Below are 22,931 nucleotides of genomic sequence, written 5' to 3'. Positions count from 1 at the left end.
TTTCGAGCAAATGATTGTTCTAAAGCATGGTGAAGATTTGTGAACCCTTCAAACATTTCAGTTTTGGGTTAGACCCGTGTGTGTGTGTGTGTGTGTGTGTGTGTGTGTGTGTGGTGGGATTTTTTGGTTGGTTGTTTTGGGTTTTTTGGGTAAATAGAGTATTTTAAACTTTTAATGGCTTTGAATTGCTAGAAAGAGTGACCCATAGCATTCAAACAACTCCTGGGTCATATTTAAACTGTTCAGTAGAGTTCTGCCAGTTCCTGGGTCATTTTCACTGTCCAATAGTGCTCTACCAACTCCAGGGATTATATTTAAACTGCCCAATAGCATCTGCGAATTCCTGAGGTTTTATTTCATTTCATATTAATCCGAACTCACCCACCCGCCTCCCTTACTATGGGTGCACACCCATCACATTTATCCCTCTAGCAACAAGGGTAAGTAATCACAGTTACCTTTGCTATTCAGTGGGGGTGTGAACAGGATGAGTCAACTCTATTGTACTCAAACACATGTCTGAACCATCCCTGTTTTGTTTTCCTGTTGTAAGCAGAGGCAGGATGAGCTCTACCCTGACATCTGGTGGTGAGTTGTGGGAAAGGACTTCAGGAGCTGATCTCGTTTGCACAGGACACTCACCCCACCTAGCATGAGCCCACAGGAGCCCAAATGGTCACTTTGGCGGCTGTGGGATCCCCAGTTTCTCTGTTATTGGGGCAGGAAGAATAAAGTGCTGTTATCCTGATTATGTGAATCAAGGACAGTAGAACTGTCCTTGGCCTTTTATGACGGAGGGACTCGCCATCAACTAAGTAGCACTCGCTAGGCAAGGGACAAGGATTCCAAAACCCAGTGAATTGAGAGAGTTTGGAGGTTTGTGCCTAGTGATGTGAGCCCCCTTCTGAGGGCCCCAAACACCAATTGCACTTTCTCTCCATTGTGTAATGTCAGAGGTAATTTTGATTCTATTAGGAGTTTGGTTACAGACTGCAGAGCTGATGTCACTTTGGGTTCACGGTGCCCCAGCTCTGAGGCCCCCCTACTACTTAACACAGTATTCAGTGATTTCAACTTGTCATAGGGGAGCTTCAGTGCCCCGCTGGTGGGGGGCTTGACCCGGTTTTGCATTGTAATGCAATGTAACGCTGTAAGCAGGCATCTTCCAGTTTGGACATTGTCTTTAAAACAAGGTCAGGGTCTCCACTGAATTGCACAGCATTTCTCAAGGTCACCCCTTGCGCTAAATGTTCTTGGGTTAGGCACAGACATTGCATAACATAACCTATGGCAATAATAGTGTTCAATAAGCTTTCCAAACATAGCTCAGCACACAGGTCCCAGAGCTTGCAGTTTCTATCCATTGAAGTCCAAGTCACACAGTCATGGTGCCATTGGGCTGGGGCATCTATGACACAGCCCTCACCATTTTCAAAAAGCTTTTCCCTAAGACAGTGATGAAGAACAGCATAAACAGCAACGCGGACAATAGTCCGCATAACATTTTTACGCTCATGATGTGGCACTGGCTCAGCGAGTTCCATGCCAAGCCTCCTCCTAAACTCCTCGTAGCCGTCCTCCTCGGAGTCATCTTCAACAATTTCTAGCGGCGTTGAGCAAAAACAAGGCGGGCCTGGTTCACCTTCGCTGCTTGATGCTACGCCGTCCAGGGCCTCCGGGTCCTCTGGAAAGGCATCGTCAAGCTGTCGAGAGATTTTCAGAGAAGAAACAAGCGTAAGTTCCCACTCCTTGTTTTTAGATTTACACAACCCCTGGTTCCTAACCTCATTACACCCAATCATCGACCGTCGCTTCTTAATCATTCATGTACCTGAGCTATGTCTTTTCCATTCACCTTGTCTGCCAGTGCCTCCCCCAAGCCATGATCGCCTTCCTCCTCCAGGGTGGCGGATGACGAGAGGCCATCATGCTCATGGGGGTGTCTCATGAGCAGTTGGGCTTCAGGTTCGGATTCTGGCATATCCATCAATGGCTGGGCCAAAGGAATCCCCTTGGCTTCTCTCTCATCCTCTTCAGAACTGTCGCTGCTGTAGTGCTTTCTCCACACAACTCCAAAGGTCCTCGGGGCTAAAACAAAGTCTGAAGTTCTCACAGGGGTGGTAAAGGAGTCCACGTTTCCTCTCAGCCTTTCCACAATTTCTAAAACACGTCTTCTTGGTAAGAGATGGCCTCCTCTTCCCAGCGCTGGGACTTATGAGGTGATGGTTCTGCACTCTGATTGGCAGAGGACATTGGAAGGAGTCCTTCAAGGGGTCACATGACCCTCTTCTGGGTGGTTGAGCCCGTCCCAGAACCCACCCTATTTTGGTCGAATCTCCTTTTGGGGCTGTCCTCTGTGGCCAAAACCCATCACGATTGGTAGAGGGTGGTGGGAGGAGTTCTTAGAGGGGTCACACGAGCCACCTCCTGACGGGTCACCCTGCCCCAGAATTCCCCCCAATTGGGCAAATCTCCTCTCGGGGTGGTCCCCTGCGGCTGAAACCCCTGCTGATTGGTAGAGGGCAGTGGGAGGAGTTCTTAGAGGGGTCACACAAACCCCGGAACTCCCCCTGATTGGTCAAATCTTCTCTCGAAGTGTTCCTGTGGGGGCAGAATCCATCCTGATCAGCAGAGGACAGTGGGAGGAGTTCTTACAGGGGTCAGATGACACACCTTGCTTCCGGATATGTGTCCACCTTGACCCTGGAAGTAATATTCCCAAGAGGTGGGACTTCCAGTGACCTGTGTGCAGGGCTTACGGGGTCAAGGGGTGGGGTTAATGTTTGATTGATGGTAGGGCTCTTATACTACTCGCTCCCGCTACCCAAAATAGGAACAAAAGAGACAAAAATACTGGAGAGAAAGAAAGGAATGTTTTAAATGTTTTAAATTCTTGTACTGTGCTGTAAATTCTTTTCCCCAAATTAATTCAAAACATTAAATTGTATTTTTTATTTTTCTATGTTTTGTTCTTGTTTTATAACAGAATACAGCAACTATAATGCTGGCCAGTATTATGCTTTTATAAATGGAATACAACAACCAGAACAGTGGCCCGTATTAGCCATTCTCCTACTGCTCAGATGCTGTCAGGGAGAGAAGGCTCAGGCCCTGTAAAGTAGGCTGGGTTGATTTTTTATGACTCCAAGTGTTTTTATTACACATCAGGACATCTAGTCATTCTGATGGACGTGCAGCCTCTGGACAAGCTCAGTGATAAGCATGTACATTACACTGCTTGCTCAGGGGTCATTACTATAGAAACAGCCAAGTACTGGCCCAGATCCTCAAATACACCTGAGCTTTAGACTCTGGGTTGTAATAAATTATGCTGTCTTGTAACAGCCATTGCTGTACGGGAGATTGCTGTAGCACCGGGGTCGGCAACGTTTGGCATGCAGCCCCCCAGGGTAAGCCCCCTGGCGGGCCAGGCCAGTTTGTTTACCTGTCGCGTCCACAGCTTTGGCCGATCGCGGATCCCACTGGCCGCAGTTCCCCACTGCAGGCCAACGGGGGCTGCAGGAAGCCGTGGCCAGCACATCCCTCACCCCGCGCTGCTTCCCTCAGTAAAACAGAAGGTTTATTAGATGACAGGAACATGGTCTAATACAGAGCTTGTAGGTGTCGAGAACCGGACCCTTCAGCTGGGTCCATTTTGGGGGGCAGTGAGCCAGACAACCACGTCTGCCCTTCACTCCATGTCCCAGCCAGCCCCAAACTGAAACTCCCTCCAGCCCCTCCTCCTCTGGGCTTTGTCCCTTTCCCCGGCCAGGAGGGCACCTGATTCCCTTGTTCTCCAACCCTTAGGTCTCACCTTGCAGGGGGGAAGGGCCCAGGCCATCAGTTGCCAGGAAACAGGGTGTCGGCCATTCTCTGTGTCCAGACCCCTGCACGCACCTGCCCTCTAGGGATCTAGATCTAGGGATCAGTCCAGCCAGCCTTGACGTCCCTCTCCACGGAGCTGGGAATGCACCTGGAGCTGCCAGCCCAGTCCTGTCTACTCAGCGAACGGCTTGCTGCTGCTCTTTCCCGGGTCTCCTCCTCCCTCCCCAGCCCTGGAGCCAGACGAACACCCACACACAGGCCTACTGTGCCCATGGCTGTACAGCGGCTGCAGGGCTGCAGCCATCGCGTCCCGGACATATTCAAGGGGAGCCCGATGGGATTGGCCAGGCAAGGAGGGCATGAGCCCTGCCCAGCTAGGATGGGGCACCATCCCCAGGCTGCTGCATCAAAGCCAGCCCTGGCTAGGAGCAATTCTGCAACCCAGGAGAGATTCTGCAACCATCCGCCTGCTGGAGAAAGACATCAAGGTGAACTTGTCCTAGCTTGGAACTCCCTGTAGCCAATGGGATACATTTGAGTTAGGAAAAAGAAAAGGAGGACTTGTGGCACCTTAGAGACTAACCAATTGATTTGAGCATAAGCTAAAGCTCACTTCATTGGATGCTTATGCTCAAATCAATTGGTTAGTCTCTAAGGTGCCAGAAGTACGCCTTTTCTTTTTACGAATACAGACTAACATGGCTGCTACTCTGAAACCTGTCATGATTTGGGTTCGGGTGAATATATGTCAAGAAGACAAAACCACTCCTTGAGAGGGGCATGGCAGTGAGCTAGACCCAGCCTGAGGGACTCAGAGACCCCCTTGTCCCACCCTCTCTGCCTAGCTTCGGAACAGTCTAGGGGGTTCTCTGTGTGTGAAATTCCTCTCACTCTGCCTTCATTACCGGGGCTGGAGGGGGGCTGGACTATTTAGCTGCATGCAGCACATTGGCTTCTTGGGGTGAAGTCCCATCACAGAGAGGTGCACGCAGGGCTAGGGAATGGGCACCTCCCTCAGACAGTCATAGTAGTCCCTGAATCACACATGCACCACGAAGGGCCCATGAGAGTGCTGAGTCCTGAGAGCACCACGGCTCCAGCTGGACTGGATCTCCTAGCTCTCCCCCTTCCCCCAGAAGGTGGGGGTGAGCAGCTCTCAGATCACAAGGGATGCTTTGCCAGCTTATACAAGGCTATTGGAATGCATGGTTTATTGGTGGGAGAAAATGACCTAGAGAGCTGAGGTTGATGGGCCAACAGGCTTTGCAGTCTGCACTGGGTTTGCGTGCTGACGCACACCGTCGGTGAGACCAGGGACAGCACACGCACAGGGCTGTGGACAGCTTTGGCCCATGGGCTGGGCTGGGCTCAGAAGCATCCAGCGGAAGGAAGGCTTCGGTATTTCACTAGAAGGGGGAATAGGTCAGAGGCGAATTGCCGATTGGAGCTGGCTCGCTCGTGTTGGCAGGCCCCGCCCTTTACAGACAAGCGACTCCATCCTCGTGTCCATGCTCCCCGAGCCCTTTAAAACAAGGGTAGCCAAAGGCAATGTTTCCATGGCTGCCCCAAGGAGCTTGGCTGCTGGAGGTTACAGGACACAGGCAGCAATGCTCTACCTTGAACCAAGCGGCTAAGCCAGGAGCATGACATGCCAGAGACCCAAGGTCTCCACCAGCCACACCACCTACGAAAGATGATGCAGCTGGATTCTTTGCAAACTGAGCAAGGCCCTCAGGTCCTCTCACCCACCCTCTCCTGCTCCCTGGGCCTCCCCGCAGATGCTGCTGACTCTGCATTCCAGTGCTGGGGAATGGCAATGCTGGATGGAGACTCCCCTACTGGGGCTGTGCAGGAAGGTCTAGCAGTGTGGGGGCATTTATCGTGGATCAGTGCTCCTGCTCTGTGGCTGATTATCAGCTTCAGTGACCAATTTCTTGCTCTAACAGCACCCAGAGAGCACAGGATTTGCTGTGCTAGCTCACTGCAGCACCCGAAAGCCAGGTATCCTGTCTCCATAGTCAGAGGCTTCGAGGAAGGTATCAGAGACGCTGCAGTGTGTAATTATGGAATAACCTTCTCTTTGGGGAATGTGCCCCCCTGTAGTCAGTGGCTGGCTCCTGCCCTGTGGAGATGGTTTTATAGTCCTGGTGTCTCCTGCCCTCTCTAGCTAGTGATATTTGGATCATCCATATATATGTCTCATCCTTTTTTGAATCCCACTAGACATTTGGCCCCCTCAATATCCTGTGGCAGTAAGTTCCGCTGGTGAATTATGTGTTGTTAAGAAAGCCTTTCATTGGTAACTCCTGAAAGCCCAAGGTGCCAAGGCGGCTGTGACTGGCTCATGGCTGCTGTGTTCCCTGTGGGAGGGTCAGAGGGGCATCATTCAAGCTGCCTGCCCGCACCCCCGGGTAGAAGTATGGCCGCAGGGGCTCCAAGAAGATGCCACTGAAGGTGTAGATGTGACAGCTGCCAGTCACGTTGTAGAAGGACACCTCTCCGGCCTCAAAGTCCAGGAGGATGCCAATCTGCCGAGGCTTCGCTCTCAGCATAAGCTCGGGCAGGGGGGAAGTGAGCGCTGCATACTCATCCCCATTGTGCAGCCACACCGTCCCGAAACCAGTCGCTGGTGAGGGCGTGAATATTCCCTGCCTGCTCACACACTTCTCACAGACCCCCAGTGTCCAACATGGCTTGTCCCTCACTTCCACCTCCCAGTAGTGCTTCCCGGCTGTGAACCGCTGCCGGCCCAGGATGCAGGTGCACGTGTCAAACCGCTTGGGGTTACTGGGGACGTCCCGCCTCTTGTTGTCCACCCTCACGCTCCGCTGATCCCGGGACAAGAGCAGGTAGGCATTGGCTGTGTTGGGGTCCACAGTCACATGCGCTAGGGACAGAAAGAGAATCACATGGTGCATCCCATTAGTGTCTGTTGGTTACTTATGTCCTGCCCTTTCCTAGCACCTCCCTCAGAGGTGCTGTATAGACTGGAATGAATCCAGCCCCAACCCCCAGGAGCTGGGGCGGTGTCATTATCCCCGTATGACTGAGGCACGGGGGGGTGCGGGGAATTGCCCTCAGTCACACAGGGAGTCAGCTGCAAAGCCAGGAGGAGTCCTGACTCTCCATCTCCTGATCTAAACAGTAGACAACCCTCCCTCACAGATCCAGGAATAGAACCCAGGAGTGCTGACTCCCACCCCCAGCGCCCCCACTCATACCCACTAGACCTCGAAGTGTAACTTACAAATACAGATTTTTTTTTGGTTACCTAACCTACTTCTTATTCTGCCAATCGCTCAGACAAACAAGTTTGTTTACATTGAGGGGAGATACTGCTGCCTGCTTCTTATTTACAATGTCACCTGAAAGTGAGAAGGCATGGAACTTTTGTAGCCAGCGTTGCAAGGTATTTACATGCTAAATATGCTAAACATTCATATTCCCCTTCATGCTTCAGCCACCATTCCAGAGGACATGCTTCCATGCTGATGATGCTCATTAAAAAAATAATGCATCAATTACATTTGTGACTGGACTCCTTGGGGGGAGAATTGTATGTTTCCTACTCTGTTTTACCCACATTCTGCACATATTTCATGTTATAGCAGTCTCGGATGATGACCCAGCACATGTTCGTTTTAAGATTTCACTGCAGATTTGACAAAACGCAAAGAAGGTACCGATGTGAGATTTCTAAAAATAGCTACAGCACTCGACCCAAGGTTTAAAATTCTGAAGTGCCTTCCAAAATCTGAGAGGGACAAGGTATGTAGCATGCTTTTAGAAGTCTTAAAAGAGCAACACTCTGATACAGAAACTACAGAACCCAAACCACCAAAAAAGAAAATCAACCTCCTGGTGGCATCTGACTCAGATGATGAAAATGAACATGTGTCAGTCCACGCTGCTTTGGATTGTTATCAAAAGCAGAGCCCATCATCAGCTTGGAAGCATGTCTTCTGGAATGGTGATTGCAACATGAAGGGACATATGAATCTTTAGCGTATCTGGCACAAAAATATCTTTCAACGCCAGCGACAACAGTGCCATGGGAACACCTCTTCTCACTTTCGGGTGTCATTGTAAACAAGAAAAAGGCAGCATTATTTTCTGCAAATTGTAACCAACCTTGTTTGTCTGAGCGATTGGCTGACCAAGAAGTAGGACTGAGTGGATTTATAAGCTCTAAAGTTTTACATTGTTTTATTTTTGAACGCAGTTTATATATATATATATATATATAATTCTACATTTGTAAGCTCAACTTTCATGGTAAAGAGACTGCACTACAGTACTTGTATGAGGTGAATTGAAAAATAGTTTTTTTTTGTTTTTTACAATGCAATTATTTATAATCAAAAATAAATAGACAGTGAGCACTGTACACTCTTTATTCTGTGTTGTAATTGAAATTAATAGATTTGAAAATGTAGTAAACATCCAAAAATATTTAAAAGAAATGGTATTCTATTGTTGTTTAACAGCACAATTAATCGCGTAATTCTTTTTTGAATCGCACGGTTCATTTTTTGAATCGCGCAGTTAATCGCAATTAATTTTTTTAATTGCTTGACAGCCCTAATTTTAATATGGCTAATGTAAACATATACATCCAGGAACAAAACCTGTAGGCCTTAGTTAGAGGATGGGGGACTCTATCCTGGGAAGCAGTGACTCTGAAAAAGATTTGGGGGTAGAAGTGAATAAGTAGTTGAACATGAGCTCCCAGTGCGATACAGTGACCAAAATAGCTAGAGTGATCCTGGGATGCCTAAATAGGGGAATCTCGAGTAGGAGTAAAGAGGTTACTGTACCTTAATAGTGGCACCACTGTGATCCCTACTGTGTCCAGTTGTGGTATCCACAATTCAAAAAGGATGTTTATAAATTGGAGGGTTCAGGAAAGAGCCACAAGCATGATTAAAGGACTGGAAAACATGACTTATAGCGATACAGGCAAGGAGCTCAATCTATTTATCTTAACAAAGAGAAGGTTAAGGGTTGATTTGATTTCAGTCTCCAAGTACCTACATGGGGAACAAATATTTAATAATGGGCTCTTCAATCTACCGGCGATTGGTATAACATGGAAGTTGAAGCTAAACAAATTCAGACTGGAAAAAAGGTGTAAATGATTGACAGTGAGGGTAATTAACCATTGGAATAATTTACCAAGGATTGTGATGGATTCTCCATCACTGACCATTTTAAAATCCAGATTGGGTGTTTTCCAACAAGATCTGCTCTAGGGATTATTTTTGGGAAGCTCTCTGGCCTGTGCTATCCAGAAGACCAGACTAGATGATCCCTTCTGTCACTGGAATCTATGAATCTATGATTTGCCTAATTTTGAGACAACGCCGGAGCCAGTAGCCCTGGAGATGATGGAGAAAGGAAGGGAGAATTGAGGCTGTGCAGCTCAAGCCAACAACCCTAATCCAATGACTGCTTCATCTTGAGCAGATACTTTTGAATAACAAATTCCCTTCCAAACTGAGGTGGCACCCCCTCTTCTCTCCCCCAGCTGATACACTGGAAAGGGCCCAGGATGTCTGGCTGCAACAGGCCCGAGGATCACAGCCCTTCAACAGCTGCACCAGGCCCGGGGCTCGCAGCCCTTCAGCCTCTAGGCTGGGCCCGGGACACGCAGCCCTTCACCCTCTAGGCTGGGCCTAGGGCTCGCAACACTTCAGCCTCTAGGCTGGGCCCAGGGCTCGCAGCCCTTCAGCGTCTGCGCCGGGTCTGGGGCTCGCAGCCCTTCAGCATCTCCACCTGCCTGCAACTCACAGCCCTTCTGCTCAGCTCTTTGGGACTCAGCCCCGGCCACTGAAAAGTTGGAATTCTTTTTTAAGCAGAAAGTGGATTTGTGCCCATGACTCAAAAGCTGCAGGACAGATTCTGTCCCAGCCTGGCCCTGAGCACAGATTCCCCTGGGATTTGGCTGAGATGGGAGAGGAGGAACGTCAGTGTCTGAGGGGATCTGGAGAGCAGCGCAGGACAGGGGTTGAGAGAGATGCTCTCTCTCAGCTTTGCTGCCAGCACTCTGAGTTGTCTGTAGCTCATATCTGGAGGCTGGGCACTGCCTGACTGCGGGACAGGCTGATGGCACTGCTCTACTCACCGAGACAGGCTGTGTTCTTGGAGCAGAGCTCTTCCTTGCACAGGATCAGACCCTGCCTCATGGTGTCCTTACCTTTCCTGAGTTGGCGTTTATATTCCCTAGCCCTGGGCATGTTTCACTGGCCCTCATTTTCCCTAATAAGGGAGGGGTTTGCTCCTTCCTCTCTTCCCGAAGCCCTGAGGGTCGTCCAGCCCTGCTGAGCTCTCGATGGTTCCCTTGGCCTTGGCCTCACAGCCTATCACGTTTCCCACTTCTGGTTTGGAAGAAACATGCCTGCGAACATACAGCCGGTCTGGGCTTGGCGAGATGCCGGGTGAGGCCAGTGCAGGGTCTCAGGAAGGGCCATTTTCCAGTTACATAATTTCGCAGAATTTAATGGGACATTGGACCATCAAGTCTGACTTCTTGTATAACACAGGCTAGACAGTCCTTCCACCCTGACACCCCTTCCACCTGGACACCCCAACACCCCAATGGTAGGGAATCTACAAGTTTAAAAATATTGACGAAGTTTAAAAGCTTCAGCTCTTCTCCAGGCTGCTCCTTCCCATAGCAAGAGCCTCACAGAGAGCCTGAAAAGAGAGAGAGAGAGAGAGAGTGAGTCAGGAATGACAACAGTACTGGCGGGGAAGGTACTACGTTTATAAACTGCAGCTCCTGCTGTAATGTCACATGCTATGCTTGAGTTATGTCAAGGTTACAGAAGATGACGACCATGTTTTCAGAGTCAGAAGCCCAGGCATCAAATAGAAGGGTTGAGCCACTGGCTAGACCAGTACAGTTAAAGTGAGGCACCCTCGTGTTGAGGCAGTTATGCTGGTATAGGAGTGCTAGTCCTGGGATCGCTATTCCTATAGGAGAAGCGGAATAAGCTCCACGGGTATAAAGATGTAGAACTGCAACCACACTAGGCCCTGGTCCACACTAGGAGTTGAGGTCAAATTTAGCAGCGTTAAATCGATTTAACCCTGCACCCGTCCACACGATGAAGCCCTTTTTTTCGACTTAAAGGGCTCTTAAAATCGATTTCCGTACTCCACCCCAGACAAGGGGATTAGCACTTAAATGGTCTTGCCGGGTTGAATTTGGGGTACTATGGACGCAATTAGACGGTATTGGCCTCCGGGAGCTATCCCAGAGTGCTCCATTGTGACCGCTCTGGACAGCACTCTCAACTCAGATGCACCGGCCAGGTAGACAGGAAAAGACCCGCAAGCTTTTGAATTTCAATTTCCTGTTTGCATGGTCACCTGCAGCTTGCCACGCTGGCCAGAGCTCATCAGCAGAGGTGACCATGATGGAGTCCCAGAATCGCAAAAGAGCTCCAGCATGGACCGAATGGGAGGTACCTGATCTGATCTCTGTATGGGGAGAGGAATCCGTGCTATCAGAACTCCATTCCAGTTTTCGAAAGGCCAAAACTTTTGTCAAAATCTCCCAGGGCATGAAGGACAGAGGCCATAACAGGGACCCGAAGCAATGCTGCGTGAAACTTAAGGAGCTGAGGCAAGCCTACCAGAAAACCAGAGAGGCAAACGGCTGCTCCAGGTCAGAGCCCCAAACATGCCGCTTCTATGATGAGCTGCATGTCATTTTAGGGGGTTCAGCCACCACTACCCCAGCCATGTTGTTTGATCCTTCAATGGAGATGGAGGCAACACAGAAGCAGGTTTTGGGGATGAGGAAGATGATGATGATGATGAAGTTGTACATAGCTCACAGCAAGCAAGTGGAGAAACAGGTTTTCCCAACAGCCAGGAACTGTTTCTCACCCTGGACCTGGAGCCAGTACCCCCCGAACCCACCCAAGGCTGCCTCCCGGACCCGCCAGGCGGAGAAGAGACCTCTGGTGAGTGTACCTTTTAAAATAGCATACATGGTTTAAAAGCAAGCATGTGTAATGATTAATTTGCCCTGGCATTTGCGGCTCTCCTGGATGTACTCCCAAAGCCTTTGCAAAAGGTTTCTGGGGAGGGCAGCCTTATTCTGTCCACCATGGTAGGACACTTTACCACACCAGGCCAGTAGCACATACTCGGGAATCATTGTAGAACAAAGCATTGCAGTGTATGTTTGCTGGCATTCAAACAACATCCGTTCTTTATCTCTCTGTGTTATCCTCAGGAGAGTGATATCATTCATGGTCACCTGGTTGAAATAGGGTGCTTTTCTTAAGGGGACATTAAGAGGTGCCCATTCCTGCTGGGCTGTTTGCCTATGGCTGAACAGAAATGTTCCCCGCTGCTAGCCACGTGGTGGGGGGAGGCAAAATGCTACCTTGGAACGAAAGCACATGTGCTGTGTATGTAATGTTAACAGCAAGGTTTACCGTGAAAGAGTGTAGCCATTGTTCTAGAAAATGTGTCTTTTTAAATACCACTGTCTTTTTTCTTTCTCCACCAGCTGCATGTGTTTCAAGGATCACAGGGTCTTCTGCTTCCCAGAGGCTAGTGAAGATTAGAAGGTGAAAAAACGCACTCATGATGAAATGTTCTCTGAGCTCATGCTATCCTGCCACACTGACAAAGCATGGACGAATGTGTGGAGGCAGACAATGTCAGAGTGCAGGAAAGCACAATATGACTGGGAGGAGAGGTGGTGGGCTGACAAGAGTAAGTGGCGGGCTGAAGAGAGGGCTGAAGCTGAAAGGTGGCGGCAGAGTCATGAGAGGAGGCTGCTGGAGGATCAAACCAATATGCTCCAGCGTATGGTTGAGCTGCAGGAAAGGCAGCAGGAGCACAGACCGCCGCTACAGCCCCTGTGTAACCAACCGCCCTCCTACCCAAGTTCCATAGCCTCCTCACCCAGACACCCAAGAACGCAGTGGGGGGGCCTCCGGCCACCCAGCCACTCCACCCCAGAGGATTGCCCAAGCAACAGAAGGCTGGCATTCAATAAGTTTTCAAGTTTTAAACTTTTAAAGTGCTGTTTCCCTCCTCCACCACCCCTCCTGGTGCTTCTCTCCTCCACCACCCCTCCTGGGCTACCTTGGTAGTTATCCCCCTATTTGTGTGCTGAATGAATAAAGAATGCATGAATGTGAAGCAACAATGACTTTATTGCCTCTGCAAGTGGTGATCGAAGGGAGGAGGGGAGGGTGGTTAGCTTACAGGGAAATAGAGTGAACCAAGGGGCGGGGGGTTTCATCAGGGAGAAACAAACAGAACTTTCACACCGTAGCCTGTCCAGTTATGAAACTGGTTTTCAAAGCTTCTCTGATGCGTACCGCACCCTCCTGTGCTCTTCTAACCGCCCTGGTGTCTGGCTGTGCGTAACCAGCAGCCAGGCGATTTGCCTCAATCTCCCACTCCGCCATAAACGTCTCCCCTTTACTCTCACAGATATTGCGGAGCGCACAGCAAGCAGTAATAACAGTGGGAATATTGGTTTCGCTGAGGTCTAACCGAGTCAGTAAACCGCACCAGCGCGCTTTTCAATGTCCAAATGCACATTCTACCACCATTCTGCACTTGCTCAGCCTGTAGTTGAACAGCTCCTGACTACTGTCCAGGCTGCCTGGGTACGGCTTCATCAGCCATGGCGTTAAGGGGTAGGCTGGGTCCCCAAGGATAACTATAGGCATTTCAACATCCCCAACAGTTATTTTCTGGTCTGGGAATAAAGTTCCTTCATGCAGCTTTTGAAACAGACCAGAGTTCCTGAAGATGCGAGCGTCGTGTACCTTTCCCGGCCATCCCACGTTGGTGTTGGTGAAATGTCCCTTGTGATCCACCAGTGCTTGCAGCACTATTGAAAAGTACCCCTTGCGGTTTATGTACTTGCCCGCTTCGTGCTCTGGTGCCAAGATAGGGATATGGGTTCCGTCTACGGCCCCACCACAGTTAGGGAATCCCATTGCAGCAAACCCATCCACTATGACCTGCACATTTCCCAGGGTCACTACCCTTGATATCAGCAGATCTTTGATTGCGTTGGCTACTTGCATCCCAGCAGCCCCCACAGTAGATTTGCCCACTCCAAATTGATTCCCGACTGACCGGTAGCTGTCTGGCGTTGCAAGCTTCCACAGGGCTATTGCCACTTGCTTCTCAACTGTGAGGGCTGCTCTCATCTTGGTATTCTTGTGCCTCAGAGCAGGGGAAAGCAAGTCACAAAGTTCCATGAAAGTGTCCTTACGCATGCGAAAGTTTCGCAACCCCTGGGAATCATCCCAGACCTGCAACACTATGCGGTCCCACCAGTCTGTGCTTGTTTCTCAGGCCCAGAATCGGCATTCTACCGCATGAACCTGCCCCATTAGCACCATGATGCCCACATTGCCGGGGCCCGTGCTTTGAGAGAAGTCTGTGTCCATGTCCTCATCACTCATGTCACCACGCTGACGTCGCCTACTTGTCCAGTATCGCTTTGCCAGGTTCTGGTGCTGCATATACTGCTGGATAAGGCGTGTGGTGTTTAATGTGCTCCTAATTGCCAAAGTGATCTGAGCGGGCTCCATGCTTGCCGTGGTATGGTGTCTGCACAGGTAACTCAAGAAAAAAGGCGCAAAACGATTGTCTGCCCTTGCTTTCCTGGAGGGAGGGAGGGAACGGGGGCCTGACGATATGTACCCAGAACCACCCGCGACAATGTTTTAGCCCCATCAGGCACTGGGATTTCTACCCAGAATTCAAATGGGCGGCAGAGACTGCGGGAACTGTGGGATAGCCACCCACAGTGCAATGCTCCGGAAGTCGACGGTTGCCTCGGTACTGTGGACACATTCCACCGACTACATGCACTTAGAGCATTTGTGTGGGGACACACACAATCAACTGTATAAAAACGCTTTCTACAAAACCGACTTCTATAAATTCGACCTAATTTTGTAGTGTAGACATACCCTTAGAGACTAACCAATTTATCTGAGCATAAGCTTTCGTGAGCTACAGCTCACTTTATCGGATGCATTCAGTGGAAAATACAGTGAGGAGATTTATATACACCCAGAACATGAAAAAATGGGTGATATCATATACACTGTAAGGAGAGGGATCACTTAAGATGAGCTATTACCAGCAGGAGAGCGGGGGGGGAGAAAACCTTTTGTAGTGATAATCAAGGTGGGCCATTTCTAGCAGTTAACAGGAATGTCCGAGGAGCAGTGGGGGGTGGAGGAAGACACTGGCAAGAAGATTTTGAATGGCCCCTAACTTTGAGACACCGGGGGCCTAGATTTCAGAGGTGCTAAATACCCGCAGCTCCCAGGGGGCTTGTGGGCACTTAGGGTGTGTCTACACTGCAGTTACATGCCCACGGCTGGCCCGGGCCAGCTGACTCCGGCTCACAGGGCTCAAGCTGAGCAGCTGTTTATTTGTGGTGCAGACGTTCTGGCTTGGGCTGGAGCCCGAGCTCTGGGAACCTCCCACCTCGCATCGTCCTAGAGTCGAAGCTCCAGCCTGAGCCCCAAAGGCTACACCGCAGCTAAACAGCCCCTTAGCCCGAGCCCCGGGAGCTGGAGTCAGCTGGCCTGGGCCAGCCACAGGTGTGTAATTGAAAATCAGCCCCCAGCCGTCTCTGGGTGGGCACCAAAACCTGAAGCATCCAGTGCTGGCCATTTACTCCCTACTGAATCCCTGGACCTGAACTCCATGGGCGAAGCCACATTGCCTGGCCTGCGTTTGGCTCTAGGCTACATCTACTGGGAGCAGGTCCTCTAGGTTTGATGTACCGTGAGGGCAGCACCTGGCTCTGGGAAGGCTCAGTAATTGGATGAGTCTGTTCAATTATACGGATCTGCTTCTGGCCAGGTTGCTGCTTGTGTTTTGCTTGGGTCTGTAAAACAAAATGAAATCAAAGTGGCTGGTGGAAGCAGCGCAATGAACATTTAAAAAGAATCAGTGGCAGAGCTAATAGCGGGCCGGGGGGCAACTGCCCCCCTCGCCAGCCATTAGGTATACGTGTGGCGCCTTTTCAAGCCAATAGGTATAACTGAAGGTGGAACCACCAATGACCCAGCTGCCTCCTGGTTCCACCACGGCTCAAAATGTAGCTCCGCTGATGCTAAGAATCCAGAGTCTATTGAGCAGAAACATGGGACAGACAGCACCCTTGCTTGGAGAACCCATGCTTTGCAAAATGAGACATGGACTTTCATTCACCCTGCATTGAATTGCAGCCACTTCTGGAGTGGAGCGTAGTAGCTGCATAACAACACATGGATTGCTCGCCCAGCACTGAAATACAAATACCTCTGGGGTGGAGCGCAGCAGCGTATCATAGAACATGAGGGTTGGAAGGGACCTCAGGAGATCATCTAGTCCAACCCCCTGCTCAAAGCAGGGACAATCCCCAGTTTTTGCCCCAGATCCCTAAATGGCTCCCCCTCAAGGATTGAACTCACAACCCTAGGTTTAGCAGGTCAATGCTCAAACCACTGAGCTATCCCTCCCCCCCACAACACAATACAGGGATCACTCACCTGGCATTGAAATGCAGACAGCTCTGGATGGAGCATAGCTGATGTGCAACAGCACTCAACAACACTACACAGGGATCACCCACCCAGCACTGAAATGATGCCACCTCTGGGGTAGGAATGCAGCAGCTGTTCAACAGCCACAGAGCGACACTACTCACAGTTTAGAGCAGGATGTGAAGAAGACTCTCACTTCCATTCGAAAGCTCTGGGGGAGTTCACAGAAACAGACCATGCTGTTAACCTGAGCTGAACAGCAGCCAGGACACAATAGATTGGGTCTGCACTGCGGGTAACCAGACAACAGCTCTGCCCCCCATACACAGTTATGTCCCCCATACACAGTTGCTGTCCCCCATACACAGTGAGGGTCCCTGGATCCCCTCCAGTCAAGAGGTGCTGGACAGGGTCTGTTTTCTTCCTCCACGGGGCCAGATCCTTAGTTCAGCTGCGCTCGTATCCAGCCTGGCAGAAAGGAAGGGGGATCAGACCCATGGCCTGTCTAGCCTGTCACCCCACCAGGATCGCTGACTGGGGGCTCTGCTAGGAGCACAACACTATCTGGCCTGAAAGCAGCCTCTGAGCCACTTCCCCGACGCGTCCTTCCACCAGCCAGTGGGTCCTGGCTCAGGGCACAGCCGTCCCGTCTGAGCCCCACCACTAATCCCCGTCTCTTTCCCTCGCAGAGATCCTCAGCGTTGTCCTCGTGAAGAAGGAAAGAGAATGGAAGGTAAGCAGGCCGAACCTGTTGCCCTGGTGTCCCCCTGGGGATATGCTGTATCCATATATCATGCTCCTCCCCCTCCAGCCTCTTGAGATTCATTAGGAACCTGAGCTTTTCCAGGCTGGATCAGATCCCTGCTCTGTCTAGCCCATCATCCGGCCCCAGCTAGGCTTGGGTATGTCTGCCTTCCCACCACGCTGGATCAGACCCAGCTTGTCCAGCTAGCCCCATATCTCCCCCCCACACACACACCGGATCAGACCACTGGGACCAGTGAATCAGCCTGGGTGGGAGGAGGTGCAGGAGAGTGCCAAGCATGGGGCAGTATGTACCATTGGCCAGGCAGGTTATTGAGCCCCCGGCATGGACTGGGCTGGCGGATGTGGAGCAGCGGGTTAGGCCGGTGCGGCAGAGGGAGCATTCGGCACGGCAGGAAGGTGGTGGAGATGTTGGGCCAATGGCCTACAGGGCTTTCCTAGGGGAACACGGAGACTCCCCTCGTTCCATTTCTCTGTGCGCCGCACGTCAGGATGGGAATGGGGCCAGTAGGGGCTCCCTAGGAGGCTGCTTCCCCGGAGCTGGGCTTCATGTTCTTTGCCACGTGAGCCACAGACTGTCCCCCAGACCTCTCCGCAGTGCAATCCTGTGGGGGTTGGATGGGCAGGTGCAGCAGGCGGAGAGAGGCGACCTCAGCTGAGACTCAAAGCGAAGGAGACTCGATGAGGCAGAGGCTCAGGGAGCAGGGGCTGTTGGGGAGGAGGCTCCTGCATCTGCAGCAGCAAGGTGAGTGGAGGGAGACCAGGGGCAGGGGGCGCTGGCAGAGCAGGGTGAAGCCCAGAACCCGCAGGGGCTGCCCGCGGAGGGAGCGCTGTAGGAGAGGACTGCGAGCTGGGGCCTGGGGCTTGGGACAGGGCAGCCAGGTTCTCACCTGTCACAATGGCTGGTCGAGGGGTCTGAACAGGTTCCAAACACCCTGCCAGGCTAGCTGGCGTGGCGAAGCTGCAGGTGCCCAGCATGGCGCCCGGGGAGGGAGGGGGCCCTGATGGTAGTTGCCTGGGATTGCTGCTCGGCCGGCTGTTCCCTCGACACTGCTCAGAGCCCACTTAGTTCAGCAGCAAGGCAATGCCAGGCCCCATCTGTGGCCAGGCACGGACACTTCTGTGACAGCGAGAGATGTGACTGGGCCCTGAGGATGTCCCGGGCACATGGGCACAAGCCCTGCTCCAGGTGGGGAGGGAGCCCAGAGCCAGGGGGGTAAAAACCAGCCCACCTCCCGATGGCATCATGCTAGGCCCTGAGTCCCCAGGGGCTGGGCATGGGCTGGGCCATTTGAGCAGCAGGGAGGGGCCTCGGCAGGTGCTGACAACCCCTTTCTTCCCCCTTGCAGTCGGTGCAGGCTTTGATCAATGACTTCCAGGGCACCCCCACCTTCAACTACAAGGCAGCTCACGTCTTCTTCCTCAGCCGTGAGTATCGGGGGTCAGGGGATCCCCCAGCTGGGAGCCTGGGCAGCAGCACACTGGAGCCTGGGGGTGGGGGGTCTCTCTCTGCCGGCAGGCCAGTGCGCAGCACCCTGATTATGCTCTGCCCTCCTGCAGGGGATGCAGCCCCAGCAGGCCAGACCGAATGACCCCACCTATCCCTTCCCCCACTTCTCCCCCACGGGCCTGCCTCCAGCCAACACGGCTCACAGACACCTGCAGCGTGTGCCCAGAAAGGTGGCCTCTGGCTACCATTCCCAGCATGCATTGCTCCATCAGTTCCCAACTCGGTGGGGGATGGGACAGCACCAGAATACCCAGTGTGTCAGGGTCAGATCTGCTTCTCCCCATTACAGCGGCAGGGGGAGCCCAAGTCCCCGTTCCTCCTTGTGCATCATCCTATGTTGTACACTCTGGTCACTTAGCCCTGCCGGGGGGCTGAGGGCAGGGTGTGAGACAGGGGCTGTGTAGGAGAGATTGTGGCTCCCCCTCGCTGCTGATGCTGCAGAAGGCGAGAACCCGGCATGACTCTGGTTCGGGGGGGCATCGTTGACTCCTGTGTGGCCCTGCTGGCTTGCCCAGGTTCCCCACAGGCGTGCAGCACTACTGCCCCTGCTGTGCCCGGTCTGGCCCCGTCCGTGGGGGCTGGCGCTGTGCTGGGGGTCCTGAGCCCTGTGCCTGTCGCTCCCACCCACTGCCTCTGCCTTGCAGCCTGTCCTGAGCCTCTGTTCAAGGAGCTGAGGAAGTCACGGATCACCAAGGTCATCAAAACCCTCAAGGAGATCAACATGGCCTTCCTGCCCTACGAGAGCCGGGTGAGGGGTGGCCGGGCTTTGGAGGAGCAGGTCCGCGCGGCGGATGGTGACGTACGACACCCCACCCTTAGTGTTTCATGTGGCTTGGCGGGGGAACCTTTCCCTTCTAGGGCCCCGGGTTTGACGCCAGCACAGGGCAGCAGGGACTAGCTGGCTGCTCACACCCTGTGAGACGTGGAATCGCTGGCTTGCACCTGGTGGGGATGGTAGATGTATGGAGAAGGAGGGCCCTGCCTCCCTGGCTTTACCAGCTCTTACTGGTGGTTTATACTAGGCCTGCAAGACAGCCCGATACTCCACACGCCTGCCCTTTACCCAACCACCCCATCCCCTCCTTGAGTCATCAGTGGATTTCCCCCCTCCTGCCCCTGAGGGGCAGGACTGGGGCGTCAGCCCCATTGCATTGATGGGGAAACTGAGGCACAGAGAGACATGAGTCTGGTCTACACACAAAAGCTTTGTTGGTATGGGTTTGTTACAGGGACATGAGAGAAAAAATCCCCCTGTAACTGATGCAGCTGTGGTGGCAGAGCCCCTGGGTAGGTGCCGTTACGCTGGCAAAGCAGTCCTTTCACCACTCTAGCTGATTTCATCTGGGGTACCGGTGCCAGCTGTGCCAAGAGAAGCTTTGGCTGGTAGAAGCTGAGTGTCCGTCAGGAGGCTTTGCTGGCTCACCCGTCCCGTTGCGCCAGCAAACCCTTCACGGGCTGATACTATTTATTGGTGTCCAAGTACGTTTGTCCCCATGGCTCGTTCTGTTCGGCCAGTGAAATAAGCGACAGCGGCAGACGCGCCTTGATGCCGGGTTTGCCCGTGGCTATGCTGGGGCTTTCGCCAGACGAGAAGCGTCGCCAAGCCCCCTCCCCCAACATTGAGGGCACCTGGGAGTCTGCAGCCAAGTATGGACCTGAACCTGGGGCATCTTCATCCAGGCTGGTGCATGAATCTCTGGCTCGCTATCCCTCTACCACAACAGGAGTGGCACTGGCAAAGGGATCTCTCCCTCACTAGGGGCTTGCTACAGCTCCGCCAGGCTGGCCTGATCCAACAGCGCGTCTTAGGGGCGCGGTATGGGGCACAGCTGGCCTGGCTGCAAGCAGTTGGCACCGGGGTCTGATCTCTGCTCTCCCCCGTCCCAAAGGTGTACTCCCTGGACAGGCCATAGAGCTTCCACAACTGGTTCAGCCCCTACTGCTTTTTCGAAAAGAACAAGCAGATGGAGATGCTGGCAGAGCAGATTGCCACATTGTGTGAAACCCTGGAGAAGTATCCAGCCATCCGCTACAGGAAGTGAGTGTGTCCAGGGGAAGGGGTACCCAGCTATCCCCTATAGGAAGTGAGTGTGCCATGGAGAAGTACCCAGCCATCCTCTACAGGAAGTGAGTGTGCCCAAAGGGCGAGGGTACCTGGTTACCTCCTACAGGAAGTGCAAGTGCCCCTGGGGGAGGAGCTGTTTCTGACCCACAGGGTTTGTCTTTGCTGCAGGGACCATGAAGATAACTTCCACTTGGCGCACGCTGTGCTGGCCAAACTCAAGGCGTTCAAGGCATACGAGCCCAGCATGGGAGAGGTGAGCGAGCTGTGCTGGCCACGCCCTTGCCATGGGACAGAGCCGCGGGGGAGCACATGAGAAGTAGAAGGAAGGAGGAGTGATTTAGAACCTGCTCGGAGATCCTGGCGGGGGGAGGGGTGGGGTCTAGACACCCTTGGAGATCCTGAGGGGTTGGCAGAACAATAGCATTCCCTGTGTGGCTGGATTAATGACCACAGCCCTTCTCTAACACTGGCTGTGGGCAGATCTCAAAGTGCTCTACGAAGGCTAGTGTCCTTATCCCCTCTGTATAGATGGGGAAACCGAGGCACCGACTGGGGAAGTGTGTACCCAGCACAATCTCTCTGTTTATAAACAGGGCAGTTCAGTCACAAAACTAAGCTTCACACACAGAGCCTCTTCCACACCTGGACACTCCTGTCTGTGTGTGCTCCTACACCCATCACCATGGTATCAGAATCTCACTAATGAATTCAGCCTCCCAGGGGAGGCAGGGTGGCCTGTGTTACAGAAGGGAAACTGAGACATACAGGGAGTCTGCCAGAGCAGGAATAGAACCCAGCTCTCCCGAGCCTTAGCCACAAGTCAGCCCTGGCCTGTGGGCTTCCCCTAGCTCCTGCCATCCCCGTCCCACCCCCAGCAGAGGGCAGCTGCAAACCCACCCTGCCCTGGATTCTCACACGGGAAACCCAGTAGCTCCTGCCCCCCCCTAGGAGAAGCAAAGTGATGTAAAATCCAAGGCCTGCCCAGATCTCTCCCTCCTGTTGCCTCTGCTCTTGCTTCCAGCCTTTGCTGAGCTGCTGGGAGACTGTGCACCTGTGACCAACTAGGAATGTTTGTAATATCTTTTATGAATCTGATGCGTGCCTCAGTTTCCCTATATATTTCCTGGCTTCTCTGGCAGGGGGTGAAGGGGAAGGATTCTTGGGGAAGGTAAGAGTCATGCGGGGCGGGGGTGTCACCTCCCTGTCTTGGTGAAATGAAGAGAATCCAACACAGATCAGCCTGGGGGCCAGAAAGACCGTGCCGGCTCCAATGGCTCTGGTTGAATGCTCCCAGCAGGGAATTGGAGCAGGGCCCCCAGCTCGAGAACACAGGGTTGGAAGGTTTGAGCTGGGGGATGAGTGCGGGAAGCTGGGAGCTCTCGCCTGAGAACTGACCAAGGTCAGGCCGAGGCCTGGTCTACACGAGGCAATTGGGTCGGTGCCACTGTGTCGCTCGGGGGTATGGGAAAGGCAGCGTCACTGAAGCGGAGCAGCTGAAGTGGTTTACATGTAGACAGGCCCTGAGTGAGAGACCCGGAGCTGAAAACAGGTTTCTCTGCAGCTCGGCCGGGCTCTGGGCTGACCAGAACAGCCTCTTTAACCTTCAGTGGCCCGGGCTGCCCAGGCTGGGGTCCAGGTGCCTAAGAAATCCGACTGTTCTGACAACGCTGGGTGAGTGTCCCTGTCACCCGTGCTGAGGGGCGTCGGGCCCTGCGGAGTGGACGAGTCTCTACCAGGATCTGTCCCAGCTGGACTCGCTGGGCAGGGCTCACGGGGTAAAGCCTAGCGGTTCAGTCTCAGGAGGCGGGAAGGCCATGTGGCCTGTCCTGGAGGAAGAGAGAGACCTGTTGGGGTCTGGCACAGCAGAGGGCTTCCTCCCAGAGATTTCCACAGCTGGGACCCTGGCACCGACCCTGTGGATCCATGACTGCACCATTCCTCTCTACTTTCCCATCGACTGAGACAGTGTTGCCTAGTGGATAGAGCCCTGGACTGGGACGGGTGACCCGGGCTCTATTCCCGGCTGGGTGACCTTGGGAAAGTCACCTCCCCTATATACGCCTCAGTTTCCACATCTGTAAAAGGGGGATAATGCTGCCAGTCTCGGGCAGGGGGGCCCCCTCTGGGATAGCTGGCTGCCATGGCACAGATGCTCTGTAACTCACAGCTGGCAGCACAGGCCTGCCTCCAGAGGGGTGCCTGGCACACACCTGGCTGCCCAAACCAT

At 52.8% G+C, this 22,931-nt stretch overlaps 1 pseudogene; it reads left to right on the top strand.

Moving 5' to 3' along the window:
* The first annotated feature begins 17,090 nt into the window (after positions 1–17,090).
* LOC140901049 (syntaxin-binding protein 2-like) lies at positions 17,091–21,761 on the top strand (annotated as a pseudogene).
* Positions 21,762–22,931: the final 1,170 nt, after the last annotated feature.

This window comes from Lepidochelys kempii, chromosome 20 (genome assembly GCF_965140265.1).
Source record: "Lepidochelys kempii isolate rLepKem1 chromosome 20, rLepKem1.hap2, whole genome shotgun sequence".
Classification (NCBI taxonomy): domain Eukaryota; kingdom Metazoa; phylum Chordata; order Testudines; family Cheloniidae; genus Lepidochelys; species Lepidochelys kempii.
This window is presented reverse-complemented; position numbering and strand designations above follow the sequence as displayed.